This window comes from Bidens hawaiensis, unplaced genomic scaffold, assembly GCF_021521415.1.
Source record: "Bidens hawaiensis isolate Kalapana, Puna unplaced genomic scaffold, B.hawaiensis_p1.1 tig00076528_1, whole genome shotgun sequence".
NCBI classification, from domain to species: Eukaryota; Viridiplantae; Streptophyta; class Magnoliopsida; order Asterales; family Asteraceae; genus Bidens; species Bidens hawaiensis.
Window position 1 is genome coordinate 1 of NW_027503199.1, and position 19,101 is coordinate 19,101.

General features: G+C 39.8%; 2 pseudogenes; one reads left to right on the plus strand and one right to left on the minus strand.

The window, feature by feature from the left end:
• Positions 1–5,654: 5,654 nt before the first annotated feature.
• LOC143606683 (flavonol 4'-sulfotransferase pseudogene) lies at positions 5,655–6,549 on the plus strand (annotated as a pseudogene).
• Positions 6,550–11,075: 4,526 nt separating this feature from the next.
• Positions 11,076–12,290, minus strand: LOC143606684 (flavonol 4'-sulfotransferase pseudogene; annotated as a pseudogene).
• Between the last annotated feature and the right edge of the window lie 6,811 nt (positions 12,291–19,101).

Genomic DNA, 19,101 nt, shown 5'->3' on the forward strand with positions numbered 1-19,101 from the left:
GATACGGGAGGATCTTTTGTACTGTACCTGACGAGGTATGGACAAAAGATCTGACCAAAGATACGACAGCTCACTGACAACAGTATGACGAGCAGCACGCTCTTGTACTGTGTCACTATTAGCCGCTGCCTACTCACCAACCTGTCGGAGGACGTGCATAGCCTGCAGTTGGTGGAACAGGAATAGTACACAGCCGGCCTGGTCAATATCAGCCGCTGCCTACCCACCAACTACCAGCATGGCATGTGCGTAGCCCACAGTTGGCAGAACAGGAACACTATTCAGCCGGCTGTACCTTCTTGGAAACCTACCTTCGGCTATAAATACTCCAACACCTTGGAATGGTATATCATCTCACCTCATATCTTATATCTTATACCTGATATCTGCTCTAGTCATTCTCTTAATATACACTTATATTCAAGAGCAATCTAGTCTGATTCTCACGCCGGAGGGTGGTCACAAGGAGGTACCCCCCCTTCTCAGTGACGAGCTCACGGTGTCTGTTTTGTAGGTTATCAGAAGAACCATCTTTGCCGGATCTAACCCCTCGTGGGAAACATCTATTTAACCCCCAGATTATCCGTAATCTGCCCGGGGGTCGATTAGTGTTTCTTCATTGGCGCCATCCGTGCATAAAAGCTAGAATTTAATCCTTTTCAGTTTTCTCAAAACTTCTGGAAAGATGGTTAAAGAAACTCTGGTAACCACAACCCCAGCTACTGGGAGAATACCGGCGACTACACAGTTTTTTACGAACACTACCCCGGTTACTCAAGCCGGGGCAAGTGCAGTAAATTTTACGAACACTACCCCAGTTACCCGAGCTGGGGCAAGTGCAGTAAATAATCGCTCACTGGGATTCACTGATACCCAGTTAGAGAGACAACGAACGAGGGTCCCCCGCCAAACACTAGATGAAGTTAAAGCGTGGGCGGAAGCACGTCAAAAAGAATTCCAAGCTGAGTTGGATGAACGCTTACGTTCACTCCAACAGGCTGATGAATTCGAAGAGCACTTGTATGATGATTCGGAGGAATCCGATAGTGACGCAAACCCTCGTCATAAGGCGAAAGGGAAGCGTAAGGAAACGGACTCCCAACTGAGAAGGCATTTTGGAGAAACCTTCAAACCAAAAAGCGCGGGTGGAAACCCACGTGACTTCTCCAAAACATTTACACCAACTGCTGCAAAGGCGGGAACGTCCAAATTTGCAAGAGACATTCCGGAAGCAATCGCCCCGAAAAGTGCCAAACAGATATCCAACATCGGCACTTACGATGGTATATCTGATCCAGACGATCATTTGAACAGGTTCATTGCGGGGGCAACCGTCAGTAGTTGGACGGAACCTACATGGTGTTACATGTTCCAAATGACGCTTGTTGGGGTAGCTAGAGCGTGGTTCGATCGTCTACCGGTCCACCACATCTACGATTGGGCAGACTTCCAGCAGAAGTTAGCCAACAATTCAGCCAACAAAGAAAGTATACCGAAGAGCAATGGACAATCCTCAATTGCATTCGAGAGGAAGATGAATCTTTGCCAGACTTCATCACTCGCTTCAACTCAAAGAAGCTAAGTCTGGGTAATATTAGCGAAGATCTTGTTCGCGCTGCTTTCATCCAGGGCGCGAATGACCCAGAGCTCATCCGCACCTTAACGGGTAAAGATGGCATGCCATCCACATGGGATGCCATCATGACAGCAGCTAAACGCTTTGAGGAAACGGAGAAGCAACTGGGTAGAGATCTCCCCCAGAGCATAAACCTCTACACCCAGAAAACAAGAGAAGACAACGTCCTTACCGCCCGACTAAACAAAAAGCGGAAGCTAGGCATTTGGCAGTCAAGGGTAAACTTTGACACCTCATCCGGCTTGCAACATCGGTTAGGCGGAAGGGATAACGTACAGTCGAACCAGAATTCCAGATGGACGCCACTCACCAAAAGCGTCACCGAGATATTCGCCACTGAGGAGCTCCCATGGCCAAAGGCTCCAATAATCCGACATCGTCACAATGCTGATCGGAGCAAATACTGTGACTTTCACAGGACAAAAGGCCACAACACTGAAGAATGCACAGACGTGAAGGACATCGTCGAAGCATTTGTCAGAGATGGGACGCTCGCGCACCTCGTGGCGTAACGAACGCTGAGCAGGCTGATGCGTGTAGAACCCCAGTTGGGGAAAACACGAATAAAATTGCAGCTTCAATGTTGGAGACTACATACTGCGTAAACAACGAGATCCCGAACCAGGTGCATATCGGCTCGATGGCACTCCCATCCCAACAACATGTAAGGGAGCTCAATTACACAGTTTGCATGTAGATCAATTCCAAACTTGTAAAGAAAAGGCCCAGAGCCACTTCTAATGGAAATGATTCTCCTTAAAACATTGATGCTGATAATCTTACATTTATACTTATGAACTTTCCACACTAATATGCCGGTCTTCACCGCATAAATAAGTGTAAAGAAGTCGTTGCTTGTGGAAGGCGGCAAAACCCGCATAAACACAAAACGGCAAACCTTCACGCAGGTCAGTCATAGGTAAAGCTTGGTGATCCCACTAAATGAAAGTGCCGGTCCTAACCGCACAAATCATGATAGAAGAAACCGAACTAACCTATTGACAACCACGCGTCGAACGGTTAACCTATTCAAAATACTTAGAAAATTTCTATCGAAAAGATGAGGAAAACCTCCACGCAGGTCAGATATATGTGAAGTTTAGCCATCCTACCAAGTGCAAGTGACGGTTTTACCCGCACAATCACGAAGGAGGAAGCAAAACTTCAACCTATTATCTACCACGTTCAAAGATTAACTTATTCTAAACACTTAGAAAATTTCTAACGAAAAGATGAGGAAAACCTCCACGCAGGTCAGATATAGGTAAAGTTTAGCCATCATACTAAGTGCAAATGACGGTCTTACCCGCACAATCACGAAGGAGGAAGCAAAACTTCAACCTATTATCTACCACGTTCAAAGGTTAACTTATTCTAAACACTTGGAAAGTTGCTAATTTAAACTAAAGTATGCATGAGCAAGTCATATAACTTTTATAAAGCAAGTTATCCAGTGAAAGTAGCGGTCTTACCCGCACAAAGATTTATATTTCTTAATAATTCATTACAAGAATGGCCGGGTAACTACCCGCCTACAAGAATATAAATCTATACAATGTAAACCTATCCTAACAGTGGGAAGGGATCTTAAGGTTCAAGCTTCAGGACCACTCCCTCCAAACCCACTTGTACCCGCACCATCAGTTGGCTGTGGCGGTTCAAGGAAGGTCTTTAGAATGGCTAGCCCATCATCAGCAGCAGCAACTTCGTTCACCTTCTCCACCAACGGATGCGGGAAGGCGGCATACTGGTTCACTACTTGGTCATATACAGCTTCAGTATACACATCATATAAAGGGAAGTTGGAAGGCGGGATGCCTTTCTCAACGAACCCTAGACCAAGCAGGAAGCCGGCCTTTTCCCCATCCTCATGAGAAGCGTTGAGGGCTGCGCTCATGGCATCGTCGTATGATGTGTCCGTAAAGACCCGATGCACAACCTACAAGAAAAAATACAAGTAACATAACCTTTTCTAAGTACAAAGAAAAGCGTAAAGATATTATAAAATTACGCATACCTGAGACAACGCTTCTCGAAGAAGCCATTCCTTGGCAACCAGAGCCTCCTGGAGGGCAGCTTGAGCTTGGTTACGGGCGCGTTCGGCTTCACTTTTGTTAAGGTTGGCGAGCAACACTTCCTTAGCAGCAGCCTCTTCAACGCCCTTTAGCTTCCGCTCAGTGTGGTCAAGCACGCCCCTCTGGTCCAAGATCTCTTGGAGCTTCTTGGCGTCTTCCAGAGCCAAGGCATCATGAGCCTGCTGGAGCCTCTCTAGCTTGGCTTTATGCTCCTCATTCTCAATGCATAGAGGCTCAGCAACAGCTTCAGCCTTGGTGGCCCTCTCAGTTGCGTTCAGTGCAGTTTCCTTAGCCAGCCGAAGCTGTTCGTTAACAGCCTGGGCAGCCTTGGAACGGGCCTCGAGCCGGGACTGAACTTCAACCTCGAGGGCCTTGAAGGCCTTCTCCTTTTCCGCAGCCACTGCGGTAAGCCTCCTGTTCTCCTCCCGGACAGCCCGCGCCTGAGCTACTTCTTGGATACGAGCTGCTTTTAACTTGTCGTTTTCACGACAAAGCAGCTCGACGCGCGGCTGCATCCGGGCCAGGAGAATCCGAAGCTCATTGGTTAGCCTACCCTCCTGGTAGCTAGCCATTGCTTCCCCCAACGCACCACTGGGAGCTGCGTGACGAGCCCACTCCACGCACTCCACAGGCGTGCGAAGGGTTGTTCCTCGGCGGATGTTCCATCGTGGAACATACACTTCATTGGAATCCGACACTGCAAAAGCAAAAAGCAGTTAGGAAAAGATGATAAAAAAAATATATATATAAAATAAAGGCCAAAATAACCCTACGCACCTGTAGGGTCGACGACAGGCCTGTAGCCGCCAAACCTATCACCCGAACCTAACGGATATCCATCCAAGAGGTCAGGCAGATGGGAAGGAGGCAGATATTGGCTTGACGCCCCAACCCCGGACATACCTGAAGGACCGGCCGTAGTTGCCGGCACCGGAGGAGGCATAGCGGAGGCCGCCGCGGTAGAAACCAGCGGAGGTGAACTCACCAGAGGTGAACTCACAACCGCGGCCGTGGCTGCGGAAGAATCCACAGTAACATTCACCGCCGGCTCAGTGAAAGAATCAGTGAATATGGCACTGACAGCCGGCGGAGATGTCGTCACAGTTGGAACAGTTGGCTCAACTGGGTGAGCAACTGAACCAACTGAAGCAGGCGTAGCCGCCTGGGTCATCGCCTCAGGTAGGTTGACCAAGCCTGCCGTCATGGGTCCGGAGGTGCTCCTCCCCGCTCCACCCTGGAATGCGGTAGCATCCACGCCTGTACAAAGAAGATATAAGTATAATGGCGGAAAGATATGAAGTTAATAGTAAAGGAAGTTTGTACTTACGGGTTTTCTTGAGCCTAAAAGTGCGAACAGGCGGGGACGAACCCGATGGAGCCGGCCTCTTCACGCCGCTCACCGTCGTCGCCCTGGGCTGCTCGGAGGTGACAGTCGTCTCAGCCTCCGGAGCAGTGGTCTTATCACCACCAGGGTTCCCCGCCACCTCCTCGCTTTCGGTCTCTGAATCAAACCTATGCACCGGATCGGCAGTGGAGGCAACCTTCGCCTTCCCCTTCTCGCCGGCAGCCTTCTTTTTCCGCACCAACGGAGGACCATCTGCGGATTCCTCATCAGAAGATGACAAGATTAGAGGAATTCCAGCAGAGGTACCCCCCCTTCTCAGTGACGAGCTCACGGTGTCTGTTTTGCAGGTTATCAGAAGAACCATCTTTGCCGGATCTAACCCCTCGTGGGAAACATCTATTTAACCCCCAGATTATCCGTAATCTGCCCAGGGTCGATTAGTGTTTCTTCAATATCACATACAAAATTTGGAGTGATCGAGATTCACATGATAATATAATATACAATACACACATACACCTATATAGAGATCGGGAGTTCGTAAGATTCACCATTCACCGGTCACCACTTCCTAGACGCCGTGTGATTTCAATTAGAAATGGAAGAGACTGTGAAAACATTACCACAACATAAATGTAGCTGGTTGAAAGACAGGTTTGTCTTGTACAAGTATCAAGACTTCTGGAGCGTTCATGAGTTCCTTGACGGACAAATTTTGGCTCAACAAAGCTTCAAGGCTCGACCAAGTGATCAAGGCTTTTGCCATCGTAACCCGAGAAAAGTACGATGGATCCTCGAGCCCTTTGCTCACAACCATGCCTCATGGAATCGTTCCTTTTCTAGAGGAAGACCATGAGAAAATTGAAGGAAACCACGGCAGCTTGTGCTACCCGCTCGTGGGCACACACCTTCCTTACAATTCCCTCCCAGAATCAATCCTAGCTTCCAACTGCAAGATAGTTTACATATATCACAATATAAAAGATGTCATTGTTTCTTATTACTATTTCATGAGAAAAGTGGCGAAACTACCAATGGAAGATGCCCCGTTTGAGGAGGCGTTTGACGAGTTTTATCAGGGCGTTTCATGGTCCGGACCATATTGGGATCATATCTTGGGATACTGGAAAGCGAGCTTGGAGAGACCCGAGACAACTCTTTTCTTGAAATACGAAGATTTGAAGAAGGATCCAACAAACAATGTGAAAAGACTCGCCGAGTTCATTGGGTATCCCTTTACAATCGAAGAAGAGAAAGCGGGTGCGATAGAAAACATTATAAAGTTGTGTAGCTTTGAGAATTTGAGCAACTTGGAGGTAAACAAAAGTGGAAAGAGTAGTAGTTCAAAAAAAGGTTACGAGGGTGAAAACAGAATTTTCTTCAGGAAGGCTACGGATGGAGATTGGAAGAACTACTTCATGGATGAGATGATCGAAAAGATTGATAAACTGGTTGATCAAAAACTTGATGGCACTGGTTTAGTTCTAAAGTGAAGACACAAAATCAGCATTCATTTGATAAAAACTGCTTGATTCTAGCGTGTTTGAAGTTTATGTCATAGTTGTGGGCTATGTCTCTCTTCGAATGTATATTTTCCTTAGATGTGATGCTTTTATATTGTTTTGTTGTATGTGTAATAGTAATGATAAATTTCTTTCTTCTTGCGAGATTTGTTAAATATGACGAGGTGCAATATAAAAAGTTTTGATAGTTTCTTGATAGAGTCGATAGTGAATTAATCAAAGTGCTACTAAACGTATCCTCTTACACCATTTTTACTAAATATACACCCCTGAACTTATTAGATCAATTACTATTACCTCTTAACATTATTTATATACATATTAGTCCATACAATATTTTTTAACTTAATAATCTCCGCTACATATATCAAATTAAAAATTATCAAGTATTACTATTAATTTATTTTTTAGTATTAATATTGTAAATATTTTTAACATCTTTTTTTAAATTTTAATAGTATATATATTTATAATATCCTTATTTTACCTCTTTATCTTTTACAAAATAAGCCCTAAACCCGAAAACATAAATCCTAAACCCGAAACCCTAAACGCTAAACCCGAACCCTAAACGCTAAACCCAAAACCTGAAAACCTAAACCCGAAATCAAAAGACAAAACGCAACTTGTAAAAAAAATATGAAATATTTAATTTTGTGCTAATTTGGTAATTATATGATTTCAATAGATAATATGAAAGTTGGCTTTTCAAAGGGGTGGGGGTATGACAAGCAACATGGGATACGTTTAACATGACCCATTAATTATTAGAATAATATAAAGTATTAACAATTGACAATAGGTACCAAAATGTTGGGTAGAGGTGTTCATTCCTAAATGATCATGGTCCAAGTCCCCTGTCATGTGTATATAAAGTAGTTAGAGTTTGTGAGTATGCATATATAAAAATAACAACTGATAACATGAACTACGTGAGCAATACACCAATTATTGTTGAGTTGTAGTCTAATTTTTTTTCGAGTTAAATGTCATTTTATTACCTATGGTTTGGCCAATCACGCAACTTTAGTACATATTCTTTATTTTGTGTAAATGGCTACCTTAGTTTCAAAAAACTTGCATTTTTAGTACTTTTTTCTAACCCCGTTTATTTTTTCCGTTAAGTCATGGTTAATTTGGTAACTTTGTTTTTTTCTTTTATTTTAAACGCTTATATCTTATAAACCCTAAATCCCGAAATCATAACATCAAAATCCAAATCCTAAATCCCCAAATATCGTAAAAATTCAAACCCTATGATGATATGGAGAAAGGGTTTGGGGATTTAGGATTTGGATTTTGATGTTATGAGATTTGCGGATATAGGGTTTACAAGATATAAGTGTATAAAAGAAAAGAAAAAAACAAAGAAAATAGCGAAGTTATCAAATTATCTCTGACTTAACGGAAAAAATAAACGGGGTTAGAAAAAAGGTACTAAAAATGCAAGTTTTTTGAAACTGAGGTAACCATTTGCACAAAATAAAGAATAGGTACTAAAGTTGCGTAGTTGGTCAAACCACATGTGTAACACCCCGACCAAAGGCGGATTATACATCGGGGCGCCACATATTGTTTCATTACTCGTGACACTATTGGGTGTCAATATTTAATAAATACATTTATTCGCGCACGCGCAAGGTAAACACAAGATAACATAAATCATCATAAATCAATATATTATAAATCATAATATTCGAACAGCAAAAACTTGTCTTGATACATTTTAATCTAGGTCCAAAATAAAGAAAACTTCCTATGTGTCCACAAGCTCCAAAACAGCTACTGCAAACCTGAACATGTGTTAAAATAAACGTCAAACACTTGCGTGTTGGTGAGAAATCAAGTTTAATACAATACATAGATAACAATAAATCTGCGCGCAACACGTGTATGTCTGGTGTTTAACAAGGGCGCAATCAGATTGTGATCAAGCCTAGATAGATCATAGCTCATAGTTCATAGTTCAATCCGTGCTCCCAATTGAGCACAAAAACGAGAAAACATCTGTGCAAGTGTAAACAAAGAAAACCGTAAACGATAGGTCTCCCGTGTTCATCTAATGGATCCATGAAAACTGCGGAATAGGCCGAACAAAGCGGTTAATGATACACACATACAAATAAACAGCCAAGTAAACGTCCTCAAAACATGGGATACTGCGCGACTAAAGCTCATAAACAAGTTTAAGACTCTAAGTTTGTATGAACACATGAACATCCCAAAACATTAAAAGCAAAAAGGGATTAGGTACGAGATTACTCACATGATAAACGATGCGGTGTAAGATAAAGCAAGAACCAACTTTAAATAAGCACAAGTTAACCTATAAATAAGATTATTGTTTTAATGATTTGTTTTAAGTCTTGATTATAAGCTAGCATAATTAATAAGTAAATTATTATATATAATATATATTACCGGAAAAGCAGGGCAGAACAGGGAGGAAGACGGAGGCAGAGAGGAGACGGCAGAGGATCAACGGCAGAGAGCAAGGAAGAACAGGAGAGATTAAGTGTTTGTGTGTGATGTGTTAGGAAAAATAACATTATTATTTATAGAGAAACCCTAGGGAACACAATCCCTAGAAAAAGGGGAAAAGATCTCAAAAAGCAAAAGATTCCAAAAGCAAAAGATATCAAAAGATATGGCAGCAGGGAAAAAGAGAAAAAGCTGACAGGGAACAGTAAAAAGGCATGGGCAGTTCAGAAAAAGGTACTGGTCAAGCATGGAAAAAGCAGATCTCAAAAGATAATGTCAGTCACTTTTTCTGCCAACCAATGGGGTTGGTGCGCATGCTGCGCCAAAAGTGGCTTTTCAGACATAAAGCAGATTAGGTCAACAGCACAAAAGATAAGACAACACAAAAGCAACGGCTAGATTAAACCGAAGAAAACTCAAAGGGTTCAGCGCGAGAAAGCTCGAGCGCACGCGCGAGAGCGAAGGCAGACACAGAAGGACAAGAGAGCGCGAGCGCGAAGGCAGACAGAACCAACCTTAACGCGTCGCGGAAAGAACTACATTTCTAAGCGCGCCGCGGGAAGAATCACATTTCTTAGCGCGCCGCGGGAGGAACTAAAATTCCTAGCGCGCCGCGGGAAGATCTATAATTCTTCGCGCGTCGAGGGATGAACTACGATTCTTAGCGCGCTGCGAGAAGAACTACAAATCCTTAGCGCGTCGCGGGAAGAACTACCGTTCTTAGCGCGCTGCGAGAAGAATTACAATTCTTAGCGCGCTGCGAGAAGAGTTCGTCTCGCGTATCGCTGAAACAGGTGGTCTTCACGCAGGATTCCTTGTAAGGGTTCTGGCGCGTGGAGCTGCGCAGACAACCTTAGGCGGGAAGGAACAAAGGACAAGCAAAGAGTTAGAAGAAAAAGAGGGAAACAAGGCGTAAGGGCGGGACGGCGACAAGAGGGAAAAGAAGGCGGAAAGAGAGGAGGAGAGGGACGGGACGGCGGAAAGAAAGAGAGAGAAAGAGGCGGGAAGGAAAATATATTATTATTATTAAAAGTAAAATATAAGTATAAATATTAAATTATAAAAGAAAGAGATCGGGTCAGAGAAACGGGTACCTGGATCGGGTCGGATCGGGGCAGATGTCACAACATGTACTAAAATGGCACTTAACTCTTTTTTTCTTTCTTGTTTTTCTCTAAGAAGTAGGTACCAAAACAGCAAATGCAACCTGGTCACTAACCCCGGGTTTTTAGTTGTGTGGGTTGGATGCTATGTACCCGGGGTTCTAACCCCAGATTCTTCCGGTGTTGCTTCCATTTGTTATCGCTAAAAAAAGTGTTTGGTTTGTAAATGAGCCTAGCTGAGACAAGTTGAGTCGGCTTAGAGAAAAATAAACTTTTCAAATAGGTAATGCCTCCTTAAAACAACCGAAATAAATACTATCATGGAGGTTTACAGGGTAACTCTAGGAAGAGACCATGTCTATTACCAAAAGTGTGTCAAACCTAAACAAATACGGAAAACTTGTTTAATTACCGTTACAAGTTTACTACTCTATGCAAAACACATGGAGTTTTCAATTTTGACCCTAAAGTCTCACCAAAGTGACAGAATATCAATACACCATAATAACCCCTGCAAAAATATATCTCCAGAGTCCAAATCATCAAATGCCCATCAAAATTAAACATATTAAGACTAGAGTTTTGTTTTATATTGTGTTTTTTTAACGATCAACAATCACTTTATTGACAAATTGGCAAGGAGCTAAACTACTAGGTACAACCACCAACACAACATAGGGGAAAAAAAAGACCACCTACGCCTCCACTACAAACAAACAAACAAAACACTAATTACAAATCTAAATCTACACCAATTATCCCTTAGCAAACCTCTCCTTTTGAACCTACTTTTGATCCAAAGAAAGGCGACAACTTTAATCTCTTCAACCAAACTACGTAGTTGAACCGAGACACCCTTCTTCACCACATCGTTTCTCCTTTTCCAAATGCACCACATAGAAGCTAAACACGAGATATTGTGGTGACAACCCACGACTCTTTTCATATAATCAAACGAGCTTACAAAGAAGAAGGAATTTTTGACACACACAAACAATAAACCCTAGCCAAATACTGAAAGCGTAACTGGGAAAACAAGACAACCAAATCTAGGAAACTAAATAACCCTTAATACTCTTACTATGCTAAAGAAAACACACTAAAATAAAGTTTACAAAGCAATCCCCTGAACTCTTAACAAATCAAGATTAAACCTTCACATAGTGTGATCTTACGCCTTCATTTTAGAACTAAACCAGTGGCACCCAATTTCTCATCAATCAGATTATCAATCTTTTCGATCATCTCATCCGTGAAGTAGTTTTTCCAATCTCCGTCCTTAGCCTTCCTGAAGTACAGTCGATTTTCAATCGCGAAAACTCCATTTGAACAGCCACTTTGGTTTACTTGTAAGTTGCTCAAATTCTCAAAACTACACAACTTTATAATGTTTTCTATGACATCCGCATTCTCTTCTTCTATTGTAAATGGACACCCAATGAAGTCCGCAAGCCTCTTGACATTGGCTGTTGGCTCCTTCTTCATATCTTCATATTTCAACAAAAGAATTGTCTCAGGCTTCTCCAAGCTTGCTTTCCAATATCCTAAGATATGATCCCAGTATGACCCACCCAATGTAATACCTTGACAAAAGTCGTCAAATGCCTCCTCAAATGGGGCGTCTTCAATGGATAGTTTTGCTATTTCTCTTGCGAAATGGTAATAAGAGACCATGACATCTTTCACATTCCGATATATGTAAACCATCTTGCAGTTTGAAGCTAGGATTGATTGTGGTAGGCAATTGTAAGGAAGGTGTGTGGCCACATGCATGGTGTTCAAGTTGTTCTTTTGGTTTGCCACAATTTGTTCAAGTTGTTTTTCAAGGAAAGGAAGACAGTTATGAGGCAAGTTTGTGAGCAGAGGGCTGTTGGATATTGTATCAAACTTGTCTCTAGTAGTGATGGCAAACACCAAGGCCTTTAGCCATGTCGTGCCACTTTTGGGAAAACTGCACAAAAACACATCACTTGGTCGAGCCTTGAAGCTTTGTTGAGCCGATGCTATTGCTTCAACGAAATGTGGAAAGGTCCAAAGGTTTTGATACTTGTACACGGTGAGCCTGCCTTTCAACCAGTTACAAGTGTGTCGTGGAAGTGTTTTCAACATCTCGGCTTCCATGGAAGTATAAACAATTTAGCTAGCTAGGAATTTTTAATTTTCAGTGACAATGACAAATGTGTTATATTGTGAATGCATGGTGAATTTTATGAACTCTATATATAAGTGCCTTATCCACAATATGTGGTGTGTGTGTTAAAAAAAATAGAGTATACACAAAACACGTGTGTGTGTGTGGTAACTCACACAAAACACGTGTGTGTGTGTGGTAACTCAATTTTGAAATGTCACATGGGGTGCTGAAGTGTTCAGTGATGTTGCTTCAGCCATGTGAAAACTGAAAAGTATGGCCAGCCTTAAATTGTGTGTAGTACGATAGATATACTTTTTTTTTAATTACAAAAGCGTGCTAGGTGTTGTCATGTCATTAGAGGGGAAAGGGTAATTATTGGTGCTACCCATTCATCGGCCAATCCTACATCGTCATTTCATATCTATCCTCAAGTATCCACAAACCACAAAATCATTGACAACACATACCCACAAGTACCCTAAAACTTTATGTGCAATTAATTGATTATTAATGAGTGTTTTTAATTCTTCAAAGGTCTCAAGAGTAGTATATTCACGGTAAACCTTTGCCATAAATTGTTATTTGGCAAACTACCCGTATAGATAGAAGTGAGTTTGTCATGTGATAAAGAACCGATAACACCTACCCACACAACTTGGTGGTGTAATGCCATTATCATTATATTGTTCAAAACAATCCAAATATAAATATGTATCCGAATTACCCAATAATCCGTTCAGATATTCAAATTTTCACATGGGAATGCTCTTAAAATATACAAAGAGCATTCCTTGTATTCATATATCTCAATCTCTATAATTAAACTAAACATACTATATTTTCTCTTTTATTTTCAATTAAATAATATTTTTTATACTATTATTATTACATTTTCTCTATCCTCAACTTACAACTACTTTTAATAAACATTTAAAATTATAGATGGTGACCAATGATTTTCCCAATCTACTCAACAAAATATTTTTTATCTACTCCACTCACAACCACTTACAACAACTCTATATAATATAGAGAATCCACTCACAATAATATAAAGGGCATGCTGAGAATTCTTTAAGGCACTCACAACCACTTTCAATCAAAATTAAAAAATTATAGAGAGTGAACTGTGTTTCTTCAATCAACTCATCAATAAAAGTTTTTCTATATGCTCTAAGGTCTCGTCTTCCATGGATCGATCAATGGTGTGTATATGCAATTATCCTATATATTAATTTACAACTCCTAACATCTTCCTATGTTGTACTCTTTGCTTCCCATATTGTACAGTCTCTCCAGTTGTTTCTCTAAAACATTTTTGATTTGTGTGCTCTTTTGATTGGACTGCATATATCACTAACTATTCTATGTGTAGCCTCAACCTGTCATACCCCGGTTTAGGGCCTAGGCGTGTGACCATAAATTGATACATGTTTTGTAAATACATTAGAGTTGCGGTTTATTATAGCGGAAGACTTTGGTTGAATAAAATATTAATTTATTTGAAAAAAATTTCTCGGATAATAAATACCCAGTGTTTGATTTATAGATCTTATTTAAATACTGTTTTCAATATTTTAATAATTTAAAACTGAGCCATCATTACCTTGCGAGCATCTAACTCCATGAATGTCTTGCTACCTGTACTTATTTGTTTTCCCTGAAATGTGGAAAAAAATACGTCAGCTAAATGCTGGTGAACACGTATGACTCTATAAAACATTTGAATGACATTACAATACAATTATAGTTTTCTGTACACTCAGCAGAAGTAAGTCTACTTCTGGGCTTTGTACCACTCCCCTACACACACACACAAGTGTTCTCCCGAACTATATGTATATAGCCCCTGCAAGGAGAACTAGTTATGAACGTTAGCCCGCGGCCACCTGACCTTTGACTGATTATGCTGAACAGTTATGTTTGGATCTAGACACATGTGTACTCGGTCTGAGTTGCTTTTATTTTCTATATTGTATTATAACGTTTTAGAGATCACATAATCTCATGTAAACGTTGACTGAATCGTTAAGACAAACACCCGTTCATCTTATCTAGTATAAATATGTTTTGATTGATTGATTGAAAAGGTTAATGTATTTACCTGTACAGTCGGTGTGCGTTTGAAACCTTAACTGTGAATGATTGATTGATTGTCTGATTGATTGATTGATTGACCTATAATAAAATAGGTATATAAATATCCGGATCATCTCTTGATCCGGCTATAGACCTTTAGTCTGGTTTAAATAGCTTTAAACCTTGATTGATCATTTATTTGAATAAAATATTTATACCTGTAGTCTGTTAGTTTATTTACTAATCATATGCTGAGTTTCTTCTTCATGAAGAAACATCTATAATATGTTCCTTCTTCAAGAAGAAACATTCAAGGACTGTTACCTTTGTATGTATAATTTTATGTTTCTTAATCATGAAGAAACAATATATTAGCTATATTCTTTGTATATAAAATGTTACGTTTCTTAATCACAAAGAAACTATATATCCTTATGAATGTAAAACTGATGTTTCTTAATTGTAAAGAGACACTATTATAATCCTTTGTATTTTAAAACTTATGTAAACATAATTATGATCAAGGTTTGGGCTATATCCCTGACTATGGTCCAAGCCATCTAATATAATAAATTAATGACTTAGGCAGAACCCCTACCTTACACGGGTATTCGAAGTTTTATACCTAAGATTGTATGAGCAGCACTTCTACTCTATGTCGCGTACTGGTGCTTAAATTATCAGAAATTCGGGTCTTAGCACGAACTTCAAGGTTGGCACGCAACACGAGGCGACATATGGTGGTTGTCGTGACATGCACGTATTTCGAGGTAGAATGTCGGATTATTTTCGGGTGGCACGTACTTCGAGGGAACGTCAGTTATTTGGCACAGATTACGAGGTTCGGCGCGCCAAACGATGCTCGTCACGCAAAACAAGGTAGAGAGAGTGAATTCTAGAGAGAGAATCTAGAGAGAGAAAGTTTGGTGTGAGATTTGAAGTGCCATGGACCCTCCCCCCTTTTATAGGCTGAATCTGGACCCATCGCGATACGCGATGGGTTTTCTTAAACCCCTCGCGTATCGCGACGCCGCATTTTCTCCGCCGCCATACCACAAGCTGACACGTGTCCGCTGACTCACCAAGGCCCATTGTGATATGCGATGACCTGTGTTCTGGGCTCATCGCGTAGCGCGATGGGTTCCTGAATTCAATCTCACTTTTGGTCCATTGTCTTTTGTTAGCTTGTCACTTCTGGGTCTAACTCCCATTGTCCAAAAATACTAAGGCAGCTCTCAAGCGGCTCGCGGCGATGAGAGCGTGCGAAGTGCGCCATCAAAGCGCCACATTGCGCCCATCGCCCGTGCCCGTCGGGTGCTTCGCACCCTCCGCTAGGACCATTGAGTGTATGCTAGGCATAAAAGAATATTATTATGGAATTTTCTCTCTTTATAAAGAGCTTCCAAATATTTACCACTTTCCATGTGGGATGAATTTTAACTTCCTTATTTATACCCATGTTGAATACCTCCACTTTCTTACATCTTTCAATGTATGATGAAATTTCCTTATTCCATATCCTTAACATGAGATGACTTTAGTTATGGGATATTTTTATTTTCTTATAGAATGATTTCATTTTCTTTACTTAAATTTTCTTATTACTTATTTTAGAAAATAATTTTGATCCTTCAACTTTACTAAATTGTCAAATTTGGACCAAAATTTTAGAGGTTACACAACCATTCCTTCACTTCTCAGCCAACTTCACAAAAAAGTAAGGATTATCTCATCTAAGTCTCACTTCAACAATGATAAAGCCTAAGACTAGTCTCATTCACAACCAAATCAAACCCAACTTTATATTATAAAACTAATTTCACTTTCACTTTTACAACCCAACCAAATTTAATTTTCCACTTTCACTCATACCCCAACCAAACTATCTATTTACTAAATAAAATATATATTATGTTAGTTTTTATTGTATTAAAAATAACCTTTTATTTTAATGACAAAACCTACTCCAGGAAAAAATTATCTACTCTATAAGTGGATTTTTTTTATTTTAATTTTTAATAAATTTTAGCATTTTTATTATATTTTCTTGAATAAAATAGAACTAGCTAGTTTACCCGCACTTCGCTGTGCGGGCCTGCCATTGCAAGTTATTGTTTTTGTTACTTACAATTACTATCCGGCCGGGGAAAACATAGAAACCTAACTTTCACATACAAAGTTTTACAGCAGCTGAGCAATTATCCTTCCAATAGCCTTTAGTGCCTTCTTGCTTCCAATCAGCTGTTAGGCCTGCAAATGTATTTATTATTTAAATCTAAAACATACATGATATTCAATTAAACTTATGGCAAGACAAGAAATACCAGTATAAATCCATTTGCTTTCTTTACGTTTTTGTTGACCCATGTTGCCATCTGCATTGTTTTTCACAACACTAATGAAATCGATATTTTATGTAAAATCATTCTAAACAATTTTAAAACTCAAATTTTAGATGTTTTAACTTTTAAAGATTTAAGGAACCGTTTACCTCAAGTTAATATCTGCCACCACAAAAGTCAATATCCAATAAAAATTCCTAAGAAGCAATTAAAGTATCATCCATCTTAACCTACATATCAAATTTCATAGATAGTTAAATTAATGATCTCAAAATAATTTTGATATGCAGACACATACCAAATTATGATAGCATATTGATCTTCACACGTGTCCTAGCAAATTTACCAAACAAAAGTCAAAGTCTTTATCAAATCAAACAAAATCATAGTTGAAGAAATTAAAGGTACCTCAATCAAATATTGTTTCTTGTCGTCAATTTTTATAGCAACGTTCCTATTAACTAAGAAACCAAATCATATCCAACTGTTAGTAAAGTTAGTAAAATAGTAAACATTAATCTTGACTTCAATAATTAAATTGGCCACCCTTAAATTGTAATAGCTAAACATACTGATGTAGCTATCTTATTAGCATAGGCGGCCCGATCACGAATTTTTGTATCATGATTTTCTTAAAAACTTGGAACCGATACCCAAGATGTTTGGTTCGGTACCATTATCGTAGGCAAAAACTTGGTAAATACCGGTACCAAACATATCCTAAATCCTCAAAAAGTTGGTACCGAATCAGCTTCATCCATGGACAGTATCATTATTTCCTTTTTCCGGTAAGACACATTTAAATTATCCGGTTATAAATTATAATTCTAATCTTTCATAATATCAATGTTATAACAAAACTTTATTATTTCAGGTTATTTACCCGATTGATTACGGAAGATTTCATTTTACTTTCTTAATCAAAATCGGAGATATCATGGTTATTATCATTATTTGTTATTTTCCGATAAAACATTCAAATTTTCCGGTTATAAATTAAATATCAAATGTTCCATAATATCAACATTAATATTCAACTTCATAATTTCATGTGAATGTCACGACTGATACAAGCTAATTTCACTTTAAATTCTACAAAAAAAAATCCGAGATACCATGGTCATTCTCACAATTTCGTTTTTCCGGTAACACCATTAAAATTTTCAGGTTATTAATTATAATTAAAATAATCCATAATATCATTATTAATATTCGATTTTATTATTTCAGGTTATTACCGACTCATATAATCTAATTTCACGGATTGAGCATGACTTTATAAGATGTATTTTTTTATATTGATGTATATTTCTTTTTTGAATATTCACGTATATTCATTTTCATTATTTTTATATAAAAGGAAACATTCATGTATATCGGGGATATCTGTAACATCCCGAAATTTCCAAAATAATATTAATTATATTACTTAATAATAGAGGGAAAGTTTACTCGGGTTATCGGGAAATAAATAAATAGAGTAGGAGTTGGTATTGGTCGGGCTAGTGTTGGGTAATGGATATGGGTTATGGACTTGGGAAGGAAGGAAGAGACCATGGGCTTAAGCCCATGATCCATAATTATATAAACCTTAATCCCCATTTTCCATTCATTTCACACATATTCCATACACCAACAAAACACACACTTAGCTCTCTCTCATCCTACTCTCTCTCTAGCCGAAATCAAGAGGAAGAAAAAGGATAATCGATTTCCGACCCGAGGTAATGATAGTTTAATATTGTAAGAGCCTAAAACGTTAGTTATAGTCGTGTAACGACGAGCCGACACCGTTAAACCGTTTAAATCACAAGATCCGGGTGGAATCGGGTATAAACCGGACCTAAGATGAGTTTAGGGATCACCCTAACTCAAATCTGGATCAAACGGGACGAAAAATGATAAAAACGGTGGAAGAACGAGTGAGATCTCGTTTTTCCAGCGAAAACGCGGTTTTCCGGCGATGACGGAGCCGGAAAGGCGGCGCCGGAAAAGATAAAGGTGTCAGGGAAGGTTCCCTGACCTAACCCTAGTTCGCTAAGGAAACTTAGAGAACTAGAGGGTGATTCTTTAGCTAGTTCGCTAAGGAAACTTAGAGAACTAGAGGGTGATTCGTTAGCTAGTTCGCTAAGGAAACTTAAAGAACTAGAGGGTGATTCTTTAGCTAGTTCGCTAAGGAAACTTAGAGAACTAGAGGGTGATTCGTTAGCTAGTTCGCTAAGGAAACTTAGAGAACTAGAGGGTGATTCTTTAGCTAGTTCGTTATGGGAGCTTAGCGAATCAGAGGGTGATTCGTTAGCTAGTTCGTTATGGGAGCTTAGTGAATCAGAGGGTGATTCGTTAGCTAGTTCGTTATGGGAGCTTAGCGAATCAGGGGGTGATT